General features: G+C 37.2%; 1 long non-coding RNA gene across 1 annotated transcript; it reads left to right on the forward strand.

Moving 5' to 3' along the window:
- The first annotated feature begins 8,216 nt into the window (after positions 1 to 8,216).
- Positions 8,217 to 8,710, forward strand: LOC124106611 (uncharacterized). The gene is made up of 3 exons (XR_006856100.2): positions 8,217 to 8,244; positions 8,441 to 8,513; positions 8,603 to 8,710. It is a non-coding gene; the product is annotated as an uncharacterized LOC124106611 (long non-coding RNA).
- The last annotated feature ends 8,791 nt before the right edge of the window (positions 8,711 to 17,501 follow it).

The following is a 17,501-nucleotide window of genomic DNA, read 5'->3' on the forward strand; positions in this document are numbered from 1 at the left end:
ACCAGGAAGGAGGAGGGTGGCAGTCATCCAAGCTTCAGGGTCAATGTTACAGTTCAGACTCTTACTATGCCTCCCACACCCCATATCCACCAATAGCAGTTAACTTACCTGTGGATTTGTCAGGATCACCATAAACCTGTAACACTCAGCTCCTGTGTCCACGAATGATGTTACTCTTTGAACATTTTTTGAAGACTGATGTATTGTCAGTTCTATATTTGGCCTCTGGTTCAGAGACATGGCACTGATCCCTGAACCTTGACCTCTCCCCTAGTTGTTCCACACCCCAAAGCTCAAAGACTCCTCAGGGGAGCCATGGGCTCTGCTTTCCATACACTTCCTAGTAGGAGAGGCTTTTCTTTGTCTATTTTTGGAGTAGGAGTCCATTTTACCTTTCTGACTGCAGCCCCTCCCTGGTTCTTATTGAAAAGTAATGTCCTTTGGCAGTTGCTTCCATACTGTACCAGGGTGGCATTAGGTTGTCTATTTTCCTTTCATTCACTCCTGATGCTATTAAATCCACACCAATCTACTCATAGGAGACTCAGTGCTCCTACTCTTGGCTGGGTTTTACAGACTCTTTTTCTGTTGTCATCTTTTTGTCTCCGCTATGTCCACTGTCAGTTGTGCTGTTTCCTGGAGGGGCCGCCCTGCTAATGGGGATCATATTAGTACCATGTGTAACACTGCATGCTTCATTCCAGCTGTAAAGTCACACTGTCTGGTCCTGGGAAAGACTGCTCATAAGTAGCATGTTTCACTTCCAGTCCACACAAATAGCTCTGTGGTTCTTCCATGGAGGTCCAGGTGCCTCTGGGCAGAGGACTAGCTCCTGAATTTGAACACATTACTATCAGCCAAGGTAGTAATGACCCCATACTTTAATCAGTGGCACTAACATAAAGCCCACTCCTGGGCTCTCCCTGGCCCTCCTAGGCCCTCTCCTCTCTTCCTTCTTCCCCCACCCCTACAGAGACTCTGGCCCACTGGAGTCTGGTGCACCAGGCCCAGGGCAAGAGGGCAGATCAAGGACATCAGGTTGCAGAACTAGAACCAACAGTGGTTGACCTTTAATATGTTTTTAGGAAAGCCCATTTCTAAAATTTATTATGCTATTTATTATGCCACTGTTTTTGCCTGTAAACCCAATATCTGACATTCCCTGTGATGTTTAACAGTAGTTAAGTCTTCAATCAAGATGTGGGTGGCTGAATTGTGGCTTCCTCTCTCTTGGCTTCTGTTATTGTGGTAGCTGCCTCCCCTGCAGCTGCCTCCCCTCCCTCCCTCCCTCCCTTCCTTCCTTCCTTCCTTTCTTTCTTTCTTTTTAAATACTTTTTTAGTTGTCAGTGGACTTTATTTATCTATATGTGGTGCTGAGAATCGAACCCAGTGCCTCACACACAGCGGGCAAGCACTCTACCACTGAGCCACAACCCCAGCCTGAGTTTGCTTTCTTGACCAGGTCAATTGACTCACTTTATAGTAGTAACTAAATTGAATTAGCCTATACTCCATATACCAAGGTCTGCATTAAAAAATTATTCATGTTAATTAAATATGTTAATACTTTGTTATATTTCTTCTTACTTGGTAATATATAGATACTCTGAATAATTTTTAGATAATGGTTTCTGTTATGTTCTGAAGATTTATAAATCATGAAATTGTAGTCTTTTTCAACAGTTATTTCAGAGAACTATTTAAAAGCACTTTGCTATAGATAGTAAAATATTGAAAAGCTTATTAACATATAAGAAAATTTAATATCAAATATATCCCAAACAAATTTTCAATCTTCTTACCACTTTAGCACAGTTGTTAGGATAATTTGACCTGGAGACCTAGTTCTTAAGAGACTATCAAAGACAAGGGAGCACTTTTTTTTTTGGTACTTGGGATTAAACATGGGGGTGCTATCACACTGGGGTTGAACCCAGGGTATCCTTAACTATAGAGCCATATCTCCAGCTCTTTTTTATTTTTTATTTTGAGACAGTTTCTAAGATGCTAAGGCTTTTGCTAAATTGCAAGACTGGTTTTGAACTTGTGATCCTCCTGCCTCAACCTCCCCAGTTGCTGGGATTATAAATGTGCACTACCATGCTAGGCATGAGCACTTTTATTTAGAAACAGTATGCTAAATCATGGGTTTATGAAATAAAATTTTGAAATGTTGAAGGTACTTAACATGTTTGGTTTTGATTCAAAATTGCTTTTTGTGATTGGTTTCATTATATAAAAGGATATTAAAAAATGATTCCTGCATTAGTTTTCTAGGGAAGCCATAATAAAATGCCATAAACAGCATGGTTTAAATAATAGAAATGTTTTAATTAATTAGTTTTAATTTTTACACAAATAGAGCACAGCTTTTTATTCTCTGGTTGTACATGTTGTAGAATCACACCATTCGTGCAATCATACACATACATGGGGTATAATGTCCATCTCATTCCATCATCTCCCCACATACACCCTCTCCCATTCCCTCCCTCCCCTCTGCTCAATCCAAAGTTCCTCCAATTCTTCTCTTGCCCCCGCCCAAGGATCAGGATCCACTTATCATAGAAAACATTCAGCCTTTGTTTTTTTGGTATTGACTTACTTTGCTTAGCATGATATTCTCCAACTCCATTCATTTACCCCAAAATGCTATGATTTTATTCTTTAAGGCTGAGTAATATGCCTTTGTGTTTTTGATTTGCATTTCTTTAATTGGTAGAAATGTTGAACATTTTTTCATACATTTGTTGATCAATTGTATATCTTATTCTGTGAAGTGTCTGCTCATTTCCTTAGCCCTTTTATTGATCAGTTGTTTGTTTGTTTTTCTTTTTTTGGTGTTAAGTTTTTTGAGCTCTTTATATGTCCTGGAGATTAGTACTCTATTTAATGTGAGTGTGGTAAAAATTTGCTCCCATTCTGTAGGCTCTCTCTTCACTTTGTTATTTTTTTCTTTTGCTGAGAAGAAGCTTTTTAGTTTGAATATATCCCATTTATTGATTCTTGATTTCATTTCTTGCACTTTATGAGTCTTGTAAAGGAAGTCAGATCCTAAGCCATATGATGAAGATTTGGCCTGGTTTTTCTTCTGTTATGTGCAGAGTCTCTGGCCTAATTCCTATGTCCTTGACCCACTTTGAATTGATTTTTGTGCAGGGTGAAAGATAGAGGTTAAATTTTGTTTTGTTGCATATGGATTTCCAGTTTCCTCAGCACCATTTGGCTATATTTGCTCCAATATATGTTTTTAGCATCTTTGTCTAGTATGAGATAACTGTTATATATGTGGGTTTGTCTCCATATACTCTATTTGGTACCATTGGTTTTCCTATTTCTCTTTCAGAAGATTTGTCACTGATGTACAGAAATGCTTTTGATTTATGGGTGTTGATTTTATCTCCTGCTACTTTGCTGAATTTATTTATTAGTTCTAAAAGTTTCCTGGTGGAATCTTTCATATCCTCTAAGTATAAAATCATGTTGTCAGCAAATAGTGATAGTTCAAGTTCTTCTTTTTTTATTCATATCCCTTTAATTTCTTTCTTCTGTCTAATTGCTCTGGCTAGAGTTTCAAAGACTATGTTGAAGAGAAGTGGTGAAAGAGGGCATACTTGTCTTGTTCCAGGTTTTAGGGGGAATACTTTCAATTTTTTTTCCATTGAGAATGATATTGGTATTGGGCTTAGCATAGATTGCTTTTACAAAACAAAAGACATTATTTTTTCCCAGTTCTGGAGACAGGAAGTCCAAGGTCAAGGTGTCAACAGGATTAGTTCTCTGGAGGCCTCTCTCCTTGGCAAGCAGGTTGTACCTTCTCAGTGGGTTCTCATGTGGTCCTTCTCTGAGGATGCACATATCTGTGCCCAAATTTCCTCCTCTGCTGAGAATACCAGTCATTTTGAAGTGGAGCCATCACATCAGAATTCATTTTATCTTAATTCATTCTTTAATGATATTGTCTTCAACAACTGTCACATTCTGAGGTTTTTAGGATTAGGGCTTCAACATTTTGCATGGGTCACAATTCAGTTCCTAATTGTTCACAATTCAGTTCCTAATTCAGCACCTGTTGAAGTCTCCCTGATTCAACATGGAATGAATTTCTGGCGCACACAATCATCCAATACATAATTCTGATGGTAGCTTTCCCTGCCTTCTTTTGGTGTGTTTTTAGAGGAAGTAGAAACATGAAATTATGAATAATTTATAAAATATTACAAATTGTAAAATAATGGAAGTACCAGAACCAGTAACACATATTTCAAAGCTGTTATTCAGATGTGGTTTCATTCTCCTCTGCTATCTCAGGATACAGAATTTTCTCATGTTTAGTTTTCTGCTTCTCTGCAGCTAAATCTTCAATTTCTCTTGGTATTTTGTTCATTCCTATTTTATTTTCTTTCCCAATCCTGTTTTCTCTCTGAATGCAAATCTTTATTCCTTCCCTTCTCTCTCCACTTCCTCTCCCTTTCTTCCTTATGTCCCTTTTCTCTTCTGATCAGATTTCACCTCTGCTGGAGCTAATGTAGCTGCTGTTCTCCTCTTGTGTGCCTCCTTTAAAGCCAGAATGGGATTGCTTTTGGTGACATCTTTTTGGTGGATGTGTGGTTTAGTAGATGTGGGTGGAATCCAGTCCTTGCACACAAGAGTGCCAGGAAGAAACCTTTCTATATGTTCAGTTCCTTTTCTCAAGTAGTATATAGAAAGGTTTTAAATTTTGACTCCACCAGAGAACTTCTTAATATGTATTGAGGACTGATATGTTCGGATTCAGTTTTATTATTTTGGTGTCTCTTGATGTAGTATTGACTTTTTGCTTTTTTCTTTTTAGGCTGTCTTCTAATGCATTGATAAATTTTTCATTTTTCTTCTTTTGGTTTTAGAAAATTTAAAGTACATTTCTCTTCCTGTAAGCATGGTTATCTATCTATCTATCTCTATATATCTCTATATATCTATATCTATATCTATCTATCTCTCTCTCTCTCTCTCTTTCTCTCTCTCTCTCTCTCTCTCTCTCTCTATATATATATATATATATATATATATATATATATATATCTTCTTTCTCTTCTTCCTTCCTTCTCTCTCAGCACCAGGGATTGGACTCAGGGCCTGGAACATTCTAGGGAAGTACTCTGCCACTGAGCTATAGTCTCAGTCCTTTTAAACATCTTGCTTTAAGACAGGGTTTTGCTAATTTGACTAGGGTGGACTTGAACTTGTGATCTTCCTGACTCAGGCTTCAGAGTAGCTGGGAATACAGGGTTTCCAATGTACTGTTATAGTTAAATCTTCATCCCAGGGTTTCATAAACTGACTTCCAGACCACTCACGTATAATCGAATCAAGCCTTTATTGAAGCACACTGGTGGTGGCTGACCAGAAAATAAAGCTGTTCCTCTGATCAGCCCCGAACAATTGCAAGGGCACTCCTTATAAGCCTGAAAACTGCAAAAGGGATGTTTGGTTGGGGGGTGTCTAGCCAATGCAAGCAAGCCAGGTTACAGAATCAGGACATTGCAGTCAAGCAGAGGGAAGCCTAACCAATCACAGTTAGCCCAGTCACCCCAGTTACAGAAACAGAGCCCCGTTACCCTAGTTACAGAAACAATACCCCATTAGGTAGCTTTGTGTTTTTAAAGATTTCTATAGCAAAAGGAAAAGAACATCTTGCCCCAGTCATGAATCTTCTACTTGGCATGGTTGTTTTACAGGATGATTATAAAACAAAATGGAGTCACATTTGCTCCTACTATCACAGTACCTGACTCAGTTTTTCCCAATGCTCCATGTTATTTTTTGTTTTCCACAGTGTTATTCTACTTCATTTCTCCTTGTATATCCCACTTCTTCCTCTAGCCAATTTATTATCTTTAGAGTGACCTCAGTGGCTGGTTGGAGGAAACTACACATCAGTTAATGTAGGACAGTTATTTCAGAGTTTATCAAGTTACCTGAAAAGCTACAGCTCTAATGCACAGACAGGAAAAGCAATGAAAATGAAAACCACACATAATAATCAAAGAATGAATTCACCTCCTTCTTCCATAGAGCCTTTGTCTCAGGTCTTCCCACTTCCTTGGAATGCTTCTCCCTGCTGGTAATGTGGATGGCAGTCATTTGCTCTTGTCTGCTCCTAGGGAAACATGGCACATGTGAATAAATTACCCAGTTTACTGCCATGTTGTATTTCATGGTGAATAACCAAGTACACATTCAGTGTTCATCAACAGAGGAAGGGTGTATAAGCTAAACATGCCATGATGTGGTAAGGCAGAAGCAGAACTTATCTGTGCTAATACAACCTACAGAATTTATCATCAAGTTTATAAAGCAAATTACAGAAAGCTATGCACAAGGCATAATTTTGTATCAAGTAAGAAACTATGAATGAAATATTATATATTGACTGCTGTTTCACAAATGTGAATATGCTTATAAATTCATAGCAAAACACCTGAGAAATTTGTCTGCAAATTGAAAGATTGAAGGAAAAGTTGGGATGATGAGTGGTGATTATTTGAAACTAATAAAAAGCCATCAAAGCCACAATAAAGAGCTATCCATATTCTTGTCCATCCTTCTCATAACAAGGCAGGAGAGGGAGAAGAAAATGTTCAACTTCTCCAGAAGGCTTTGTCTGATCACTGCATATGTAAGTGCTCCCCTCCCTTTGGGGTCATGCACCTTCCTGCCTCTGGGGTCATGCACCTTCACCTCATGCTCCTCTCAGGGTCCAATTATTTGATTTCATTAGAGCAGTGTGTATGTCTGTCTTTTCCAGTACACTACAAACTAGTGTCTCCTCCCCTCTTTTTCACTTCCAATAAAATTTGAATAAATGTTTATCAATTTCTTTTGAATTAAATTAGAGAAGATCTAATCAACAGCATAGGTTAATAACTGCCCACTTATTTTAAAATAAAACATCCATACATAACATTTAAAAGTGGCCCTGGTCTTTGTGGTGCAGGAGATTGAAGTTAGAGCCTTGAACCATGTGCTCTACCACTGAGCTACACCCTAAGTCCTGGAAGTGGTTCATTTTTTTTAACCCTCATTGAAACTAGAAGGTTGTTTTTGTTTTCTGACCATCTGCATTTTCTACATCAGGAACATGCAGTGAGTGGGGCTGGGTTGAGTGACTGCTGAGGACTTGCTTGGTCTTCAGTGATATATGTTGATGGTTTTGTCCACCAGGGGGTACTCCAGGCTACAAGAAGAATGACTTCTGAGAATCCCAGAGGGTTCATAGTTAAAGGGAGGAGACCAGAGAATGTGAGTCAGTCAGATCACAGACAGCAAAGGGCACCCTGTTTGTGTAAGTTCATCTCAGGTCTTCAGTTCTGCCATTCTATGTAAATCATCAGAAAGCTATAGGCCTTATTCATAGGAGCCCATATGCTTATAAATTCATCATTTGCATATCCTCTTTTTCTTTTAATTGACTGAACTGTTGTTGGAAACATTTTCTTTTTTTTAGTTTTTTAAAGAGAGAGGAGAGAGACAGAGAGAGAGAGAGAGAGAGAGAGAGAATTTTTAATATTTATTTTTTAGTTTTTGGCGGACACAACATCTTTGTATGTGGTGCTGGGGATCAAACCCGGGCCGCATGCATACCAGGCGAGCGCGCTACCGCTTGAGCCACATCCCCAGCCCCTGTTGGAAACATTTCCAATGCAGATGGTGATCTACTGACTTTAAGAAATTGTTTTACTTCTTAATACTCATTGCTTACTATCAAACAGTTTTCCTTTATAAAAATTTTAATAGAATTGATTTTTCAAAAATCTCTGTCAATCTATGTAACTTGGGAAATGGGCTTAATGTTTTTGTGATGCTTCAGGGTTCCAGTTGAAACACTGGTCCTGTCTAAAGCACCAACCTCCTTCCTCACAAAAACGTCTTTGAAATAAACTGTTGTAAGAAGAATATACCCCTTTTATCTTCATTCACCTGAAACATGGCCTCTTCCCCTACACTGTCCTCACACAATTCTGGAGCCACCACTACTGTCTCCCTGGGCCACTGGGGGTGGAGCTCCCTGTTAGGGGCAGGACAGAGCTCAGCTGTGACTGGTGCTCAGGGAGTCAGGTGGAACCTGTTGCCTGGAAGAACAAGCTTGTCTGGCCCAAGACCTGACACATGCAGAGCGGGGAGAAGCCCCAGCAGCCAGGCCAGCAGCCATGCAGAGGGGACTGGGGGCTCTGCTGGGGCTTCTGTGGGTGCAGCTTTGCTGTGAGTCAGGTTCCTCCCAGATGGGGCTGGCAGTGTCCCAGGGCTGACAGTGTGAGGGAGGGCAGGGAGAGCTGGCACCAAGCCCCCTCCCTGTCCTCCATCCTCAGGGTGTTTCCTGGGATATTCTACAGGTTTGTGAACTGGTCATGGATTCCCCAGTGACACCAGCTGAGTTTGCTTTTCTCTTTCCAAGCAGGGGTGAGAGGGCAGCAGGTGGAGCAGAGTCCTTCAGCCCTGAGGCTCCAGGAGGGAAACAACTCTACTCTGAGGTGCAATTTTTCCACCAACATTTACAGTGTGCAGTGGTTCCAACAGAATCCTGGGGGCAGCCTCATCAGTCTGTTTTTCCTGGCTTCAGGGACAAAGCAGGAGGGAAGATTAAAGGCAACAGTGGATGCTAAGGAGCGCTACAGCACCCTGCACATCTCCACCTCCCAGCTGGAAGACTCAGGCACCTACCTCTGTGCAGGGAGGCACAGTGCTCCCAGGGGACCTGCAGCCTGTCACCAAACTGCAGCTGCACCTGCAGCACAGCCTCTGCCTCAGGGAGGGCTTGCCCAGCAGCCTTTGCACAGCTATGGGTGTCCTGATTCATGTCATAGCACTGTCACCTCTGCTAACAGGAGACTTCTCAGCACTGTCATCACACATGGATGGCACCCTTTCCCTCCCTTAGGCCATTTGTAAAAACATTTTGCAATAAGGATGCTTTAGAGCAACTGATAAGAATGCTAAGGCCCCAAATACTCTTAAAAGAGATCCCCTGGCTGAGCTTGTGAATGACATCTACATTACTGTGATGAAAAATGCTTAAAAAGATAATTGTCAACAAATAGAAATCAGATGTTCCAGTGTTCCAGCTGATTGCAGATTGTTCAATTTCCAACATAAAGGAAAATGTGATGTGACATTAGATATCTTGTACATATGTAATGCTTGTATTCAGATTTTTTTCACTTCTGTAACCTCTGAAAAATATAAAGAAAAGTTCCTACTTGTTTTTTAGTGTCAGGATTATACAGCAAAATTGACCTGCTTGAGCTCACCTGGTTATAAGCTATTGAAATTTAGCAGGGATTCCCACCCAGGAAATCTGATATTAGAGTTTGTGCTGTGAACTAGCCAGGGCAGAAGACTCCCAAATGGAAAAGATGTCTATGGGTAGAGTTCTACAACATGTTCTCGTCCATCACTGATGAAAATATCCATTTAATCCTTTCCCAATGGCACCCTTTAAGGAAATGTTTATTAATGTTTAATTTTGTTGCATGGAAATCCAGTGCAATTCCTTGCACTTTGGAGAATCTATCACTCATGATTTCGTAACATCATTTAGGGCCTAGGAAAGGGAGTAGAAATCCTCAAGCATACCCCTCAAGGAAACTTTTATTTTCTGTAGACACCTATCAAGACTTATCTCAAACAAACAAACAAAAAACCCCAAAGTTTAATCCTATATGTGGATTAGTTGCAGTGTAAATTGATTCTCAGCATTGCAGCTCTTTGTGCTAACATAAGGGATTGCCTTGGAAAGAGCTGGTCCATGAGATTAAGATGAAGACACCTGGGCAGCTCCAGTGGAGCTGGGAGTAGGACCAGCTTCCTGGGAATGTGACCCATACAGTTCTCAGGGCCTGGCACTCAGGATGGGTCTGGAGATTGACATAATATTTTGCTGTTGGTATTTTGAAATTTTTGATTATTTTGTGTGAACTTGTGTTTTGTAAGTGAATCTGATAAGAGGATGGAGCATGTGCATGAGAAGAGGAGACACCTGGGGCTTCAGGAAAAGGACACATGTGACCTGTGGTTGAAGGACACAGTGGGCAGCCTATGAGCTGAGCAGTTGGTCTAGCCCATTCCAAGAGCAGGTACATGCAGGGATTCCTGATGTCTGTGGGTGGCAATCAGTGTTGCTAGTTAGTTTTTACAAAATGAATGCATATGCGTGGACATTGCAGTAAAGCATTTTGGAGTGATTAGAATCCTTTGAAAAGTTTATAAAGTCTGGCTTTGAAAATTGATGCCATAGCAGAATAACTATGCACAGGTTAAGAAGCAGGAATGCCTGTTTTTTTTACTTGATAGAATATTAGATGGTCATTAACATAGCAAGTATGAAATCTGCATAACAGAAAGGATAATATTATTACTAGATATTGAATTCAAGCAGAAAACTTTAGATTAAAACATTAGTTATACTTGACAGTAACATGCATTTTAAAACATTGTACACAAATGGAGCACAACTTCTCTTTCCTCTGGCTGTACATGTTGCTGAGTCACACCAGTAGTATAATCATACATGTATATAGGGTAATAATGTCTTTTTCATTCTATTGTCCTTCCTATCTCCATATCCCCAGTCTTCCTATCACTCCCCTCTGCACAATACAAAGTTCCTTCATTCTTCCCTATCGTCCCTCCCCCCATGCTGTGAATCAGCATCTGTTTATCAAAGTAAACATTCAGTATTTGGTTTTTTGGGGATTGGTTTTTTTCACTTAGCAAGATTTTCTCTAGTTCCATCCATTTACCTGAAAATGACATAATTTCATTCTTATTTAAGGCTGAGTAATATTTCTTTGTGTGTATGTACCACATTCTTTTTATTCATTCATCTGTTTAAGGACATCTATGTTGGTTTCGTAGTTTAGCTATTGTGAATTGAGCGGCTAAAAACATTGATGCAGCTGTGTCACTGTAGTATGCTGGTTTTAAGTCCTTTTGGTATAAACCAAAGAGTGGGATAGTTGGGTCAAATGGTGGTTCCATTCCAAGTTCTCTGAGGAATCTCCATAGTGCTTTCCAGAGTGGTTGCACCAGTTTGCAGTCCCACCAGCAATGTATGAGTGTACCTTTTCCTCCACATCCTTGAAAACACTTATTGTTGCTTGTATACTTGATAATTGCCATTCTGACTGGAGTGAGATGAAATCTTAGTTTTGATTTGCATTTCTCTAATTGCTCAAGATGTTCAACACTTTTTCATATACTTGTTGATAATCATATTTCTTCTTCTGTGTAGTGTCTGTTCAGTCCCTTAGCCCATTTATTGATTGGGTTATTTATTTTTTTGGTGTTAAGCTTTTTGAGTTCTTTATATATCCTAGAGATTAGTGCTCTATCTGAGGTGCATGTGGTAAAGATTTTTTTTTCCCATTCTGTAGACTCTCTCACTATGTTGTTGATTGTTTTATTTGCTGAGAAGAAGCTTTTTAGTTTGAATCTATCCCATTTATTGATTCTTTATTTTATGTCTTGTGCTTTAGGAGTCTTGTTCAGGAAGTCAGTTCCTAAGCCAAGCTGATGTAGATTTGGACCTACTTTTTCTTCTGTTAGGTGCAGGGTCTCTGTTCTAGTGTCTAAGTCTTTGATCCACTCTGAGTTGAGTTTTGTGTAGGATGACAGATAGGGGTTTAATTTCATTTTGCCACATATGGATTTCCAGTTTTCCCAGCACCATTTGTTGAAGAGGCTATCTTTTCTCCATGTTTTTAGCGTTTTTGTCTAGTATGAGATAACTGTATTGATGTGGGTTTGAGTCTATGTCTTCTATTTTGTAGCATCAGTCTACATGTCTGTTTTGGTGCCAATACCATGCTGTTTTGTTACTATTGCTCTGTAGTATAGTTTAAGGTCTGGTATTGTGATGCCTTCTGCATTACTCTTCTTACTAAGGCTTGCTTTGGCTATTTTGGGCCTCTTATTTTTCCAAATGAATTTCATGATTGCTTTTTCTAGTTACATAAATTATGTCATTGTGATTTTAATAGCAATTGCATTAAATCTGTATAACACTTCTGGTAGTATGATAATTTTGACAATATGTATTCTGCCTATCCAAGAGCATGGGAGATCTTTCCATCTTCTAAGTCCTTCTTCAATTTCTTTCTTTAGAATTCTGTAGTTTTCATTGTAGAGGTCTTTCAACTCTTTTGTTTGATTGAATCCCAAGTATTTTTTTTTCCTGAGGCTATTATAAACGGGGTGTTTTTTTTCCTAATTTCTCTTGTAGTGGATTCATCGATTATGTATAGAAGTACATTTAATTTATGGGTATTGATTTTATATCCTGCTACTTTGTTGATTTCATTTATTATTTCTAGAAGTTTTCTGGTGGATTTTTTTGGATCTTCTGAATAATGAATCATGTCATTAGCAAATAGTGATAGTTTGAGTTTTTCTTTAACTATTTGTATCCATTTAATTTCTTTCATCTGTCTGATTGCTCTGGCTAAAGTTTCAAGGACTATGTTGAATAGAAGTGGTGAAAGAGGGCATCCCTGTCTTGTTCTAGTTTTTATAGGGAATGCTTTAAATTTTCTCCATTTAGAATGATGTTTTCCTTGGGCTTAGCATACATAGCTTTTACAATGTTGAGGTATGTCCCTACTCTCCCTAGTTTTTCTAGTACTTTTAACATGAAGAGGAGCTATATTTTGTCAAATGTTTTCTCAGCATGTATTGAGATAATCATATGACTCTTATCTTTAAGTCTATTAATGTGATGAATTATATTTATTGATTTCCATATGTTGAACCAACCTTGTATCCTTGGGATGAACCCCACTTGATCATGGTATGCTATCTTTTTAATGTTTTTGTATATGATTTGCCAGAATTTTATTGAGAAGTTTTGTGTCTATTTTTATCAGTGATATTAGTCTGAAGTTTTGTTTCCTTGATGTGTCTTTGTCTGGTTTTAGTATCAGGATGATACAATCCTCAGAGAATAAGTTTGGAAGGATTCCCTCCTTTCCTATTTCATGGAATAATTTGAGGAGTATTGGTATTAATTCTTCTTTGAAGGTCTTGTGGATTTTAGCTGAGAATTTATTGGGTCCTGTGCTTTTCTTGGTTTGTAGGATTTTGATGGCATCTTCTATTTCATTGCTTGATATTAATCTGTTTAAATTGTTTATATCCTTCTGATTTCATTTGGGCAGTTTATATGTCTTTAGAAATTTGTTGATGTCTTTGAGATTTTCTATTTTATTGGAGTATAAACTTTCAAAATAGTTTCTAATAATCTTCTGTTTTTCAATAGGGTCTGTTGTGATATTTCCTTTTTCATCACAAATTTTAGTAATTTCAGTTTTCTGTTTCCTTCTTTTCATTCCTGTGGCTAAGAGTTATCCATTATATTTAGGTTTTCACAGAACCAGCTTTTTATTTTGTCAATTTTTTCAATTGTTTATTTTGTTTCAATTTCATTGATCTCAGCCCTGATTTAATTATTTTTAGTCTTCTACTTTTGGAGTTGATTTATCCTTTTCCTAGGGATTTGAGATGTAAAGTCAGGTCGTTTATTTGTTTACCTTTTATTCTTTTAATGAGTAAGCTCAATGCAATGAACTTCCCTCTTAGCACTGCCTAATTTACTTCTAAGATTTTTTTTTATTTCCTCACTGATGGCTTTTGCTAATCGTGTGTCATTCAATAGTGTGTTATTTATTCTCCAAGTGTTGGAGTAGCCTCTATTTTTTTATTTTATCATTGATTTCTAATTTTATTCCATTATTGTCTGATAGAATTCAGGGTAGAATCTCTATTTTTTTGTACTTGGTAAGACTTGTTTTGTGGCATAACATATGGTTTATTTTGGAGAAGTATCCATGTGCTGCTGAGAAGAAATTGTATTCACTCATTGGTGGATGGAATATACTATATACATCTGTTAAGTTTAAATTATTGATTGTATTATTGAGTTATATAGTTTCTTGTTTAGTTTTTGTTTGGAAGGTCTATTCAGTGGTGGGAGAGGTTTATTAAAGTCACCCAGTATTACTGTGTTGTGGTCTACTTGGTTTTTGATGCATCATTGTTTGGGGCATAAATGTTTATGATTGTAATATCTTGTTGGTATATGATTCCTTTAAGCAGTATGAAATGTCCTTCTTTATCCCTTCTGACTAATTTTTGTTTAAAATCCACTTTATCTTATATGAGGATGAAAATCACTGCTTGTTTATGTAGTTGGTGTGAGTAATATGTTTTTTTCCCATCATTTCACCTTCAGTCTGTGGATGTCTTTTCCTAGGAGATGAGTCTGAAGGCAGCACATTGTTGGGGTCTAATCTGCCAATCTATCTCTTTTAATTGATGAGTTTAGGCCATTAACATTCGGGGTTATTATTGAAATATGGTTTGTATTCCCAGTCATTTTGGTTTAATTTTGGTTTGTAACTTGACTTTGTTTCTCCTTTGATTGGCTTTTTCTTTAGTGTAGCTCCTCCCTTTGCTAATTTTTATTTCATCTTCATGGAATATTTTCCTGAGAATGTTCTATAATGCAGGTTTTCTCATTGTAAATTCTTTTAATTTTTGTTTATCATGGAAGGTTTTTATTTCATCATAAAATCAGAAGCTTAATTTTGCTGGATATAGGATTCTTGGTTGGCACCTATTTTCTTCCAGAGCTAGGTATATGTTGTTGCAGGACCTCCTAGCTTTGAGGGTCTGGGTTGAGAAATCTGTTTAGATCTGAATTGGTTTCCCACTATATATAATTTGAAACTTTCTCCTGCAGCTTTTAAAATTCTACCCTTATTCTATATGATAGACATTTTCATTAAAATGTGCCTTGGTGTGGATATGGTGTAATTTTGTACATTTTGTGTCCCATAAGCCTCTTATATTAGATTTTTCAATTCATTCTTTAGGTTTGGAAAATTTTCTGATATTATTTCATTGAAGAGATTGTGCATAAACAAGCGGTGATTTCCATCCTCATATCAGATAAAATGGACTTCAAACAAAAATTAGTCAGAAGGGATAAATAAGGACATTTCATACTGCTTAAGGGAATCATACACCAACAAGAGAACAATCATAAATATCTGTATCTCTGTGCCTTCCTCTGTCCCTATAAATCTTAAATTTGGTATTTTCAAGTTATTCCATAATTCTTGGAAGTTCTGTTCATTATTTCTTACCATCTTCACTGTGTGTCAATTTAATTTTCATGTTTATATATTTTGTCTTCATTGCCTGAGTTTCTGTCTTCCAAGTGATCAAGTATCTTGGTGATACTTCCTATTGAATTTTTAATTTGGTTTATTGCTTCCCTCATTTCAAGGATTTTTATTTTATTTTTTTTAGAATTTCTATCTCTTTCTTGAGGTATTCGTTTTCTACCTATATTTTCTCTCTTATCCAGCTGCCAGCATTATCCCTTTATTGGAGTGATCATTTGTTGCCTGTATTTGCCCTCTTGTATTATTCTTTACTTTGCAGATCACTTTGATTATGTACATTTTGAACTCTTACTCTGACATTTCTTCTGCTGTGCTATCAATGGATTCTATTATTGTAGCATCTTGGTTTTTTTGGGGCACTTTCTTCCCTTGATTTTTCATGTTGTTCATATGTCTTCCTCTCTAGCAATGTGCATTTGAGGTATTATAGTTTCTACCTCATAAACTTATATTAACCCCACAGATTTCCAATATCTCTCCTTCTTCTTCTGCAACATATCTTTTTGGTATATATGTCAAGTATCAAATGACTGTATCTGTGAGGTCTTTTCTGTGCCTCTAGTCTTTTCCATTGGTCTATGTGTCCCTTTTTATGCCAGTACCATGAAGTTTTTGTTACTAGAGCTCTTTAGTATAATTTAAAGTCAGGTATTGTGATGACTCAAGCATTGATTTTTTTTTCTTTTCTTTTCTCTTTTCTCACTTGGCTACAGTGTATCTCTTACTCTTTCATATAAATTTTAGGACAATTTTTTTTTCTAAATTTGTGACAAATGTCCTAGGTATTTAATGAGGTTTGCATTGCATCTCTATATTGTATTTGGTAGCACCATCATTCTGACAGTATTATTTCTGCCTATCCATGACCATGGGAGTTCTTTCCATTTTCTAGTGTCTTGTTCGATTTCTTTCTTCAGAGTTCTATAATTTTTATGGTAGAGTTCTCTCATGCCTTTGGGTAGATTTGTTCCTATGTATTTTTTGAGGAAATTCTGGATGGGGTTATTTTCCTGATCAGATATAGGAATTATTGTAAAGATAGTAGCATGATGGAGTAGAATGCTATTTATGTATGAAGTTTTGAATAAACTAGACTTTTCATTAATTTAAAAATTAATGTTCCTCATTATTGAAAATACAGCATTAGGATGCACAAATAAGCAATCTGAGTTACATACAAATCATGGAGCCTCTATCAAGTTATCAGACACCTACCAGTTATAGAAAGTATATATGCAAACATTTAAATTTTGATGTATTAATTTATAATTAAAAGTAAATTTAGACTCACAGAAAATTGATTTGTATAAGATCGTAGTTCATGTCACAATAATTGATTCCCTAGAAACATTAACCCTATAAAAGTTTTATTTCGAATTAAGCTATAAAATAATGTTGTTCTAGCATATTTTAAGAACTTCTGTATCTGTTGCATCATTTATCCCAATCAGAAATTATCAAAAATTAAGTTCATAGTCTTGCATTGAGTAAAAGTTCTTGACATCACTTTCAGTTATAGTGCTTGAAATGAATTTGCTAAGAGAAGAAATTTTGAAAATCTTATAAATTGCATAAGCTCAACTCAGAAAGTCTTATTTTCACTTTTGTTGGTTTGGTCTTCTCTTTCTTTAAGCTGGTTTGGCTAAGGATTAATTAATCTTGTTTATTTTTTTAAAGAAACAACCTCATTCTTTCATTGATCCCTTGTATATTTTTTAAAATTTCTAGTTATTCTACTATCAAATCTGTCCACCACTCACTGACTGCTGTTGGAGTGAGATATAAGTGACAGGCATCCTCAAGACTCAGATCATCTCTATGGCCTTCCCTAAAAGTAGCAGTATATATTCATTAGCCCAGGAAGCCATCCCTGGAAGGAAGGATACCAACATCGTCAGCATCACTTGCACATTATCAGTAAGAATGATCATTGAAATTGAGTCACCAAGGACAACATTATCCTCTCAACAGTCCATAAAGGCTGAAGAAAATCTTTTTTTGTCGATGCCACAACTCAAAAAGGCAAACATTGACCTGAAGTATCTGTATCCAAGAATAGGGAACTTTGTCCAAAGATTGAGAATTCTATTATATGCAGAATGGGCAAGAGTAGAGAAACTTAGAATGAAGAAACATTTTATATATGGAAATATTTTACATACACACATTCCACACACATCCTTATTTTTTGAGTTGAAGTTTGTCATAACAGGTGTTTTTAAAACTTTAATGGTCATGAAATCTGATTGAGGAGTTAATGTGTTTACTCTGTGACTG

The sequence above is a fragment of the Marmota monax genome, unplaced genomic scaffold, assembly GCF_021218885.2.
Source record: "Marmota monax isolate L192 unplaced genomic scaffold, Marmota_monax_Labrador192_F-V1.1 WCK01_AAM20220418_F8-fsc00482, whole genome shotgun sequence".
NCBI classification, from domain to species: domain Eukaryota; kingdom Metazoa; phylum Chordata; class Mammalia; order Rodentia; family Sciuridae; genus Marmota; species Marmota monax.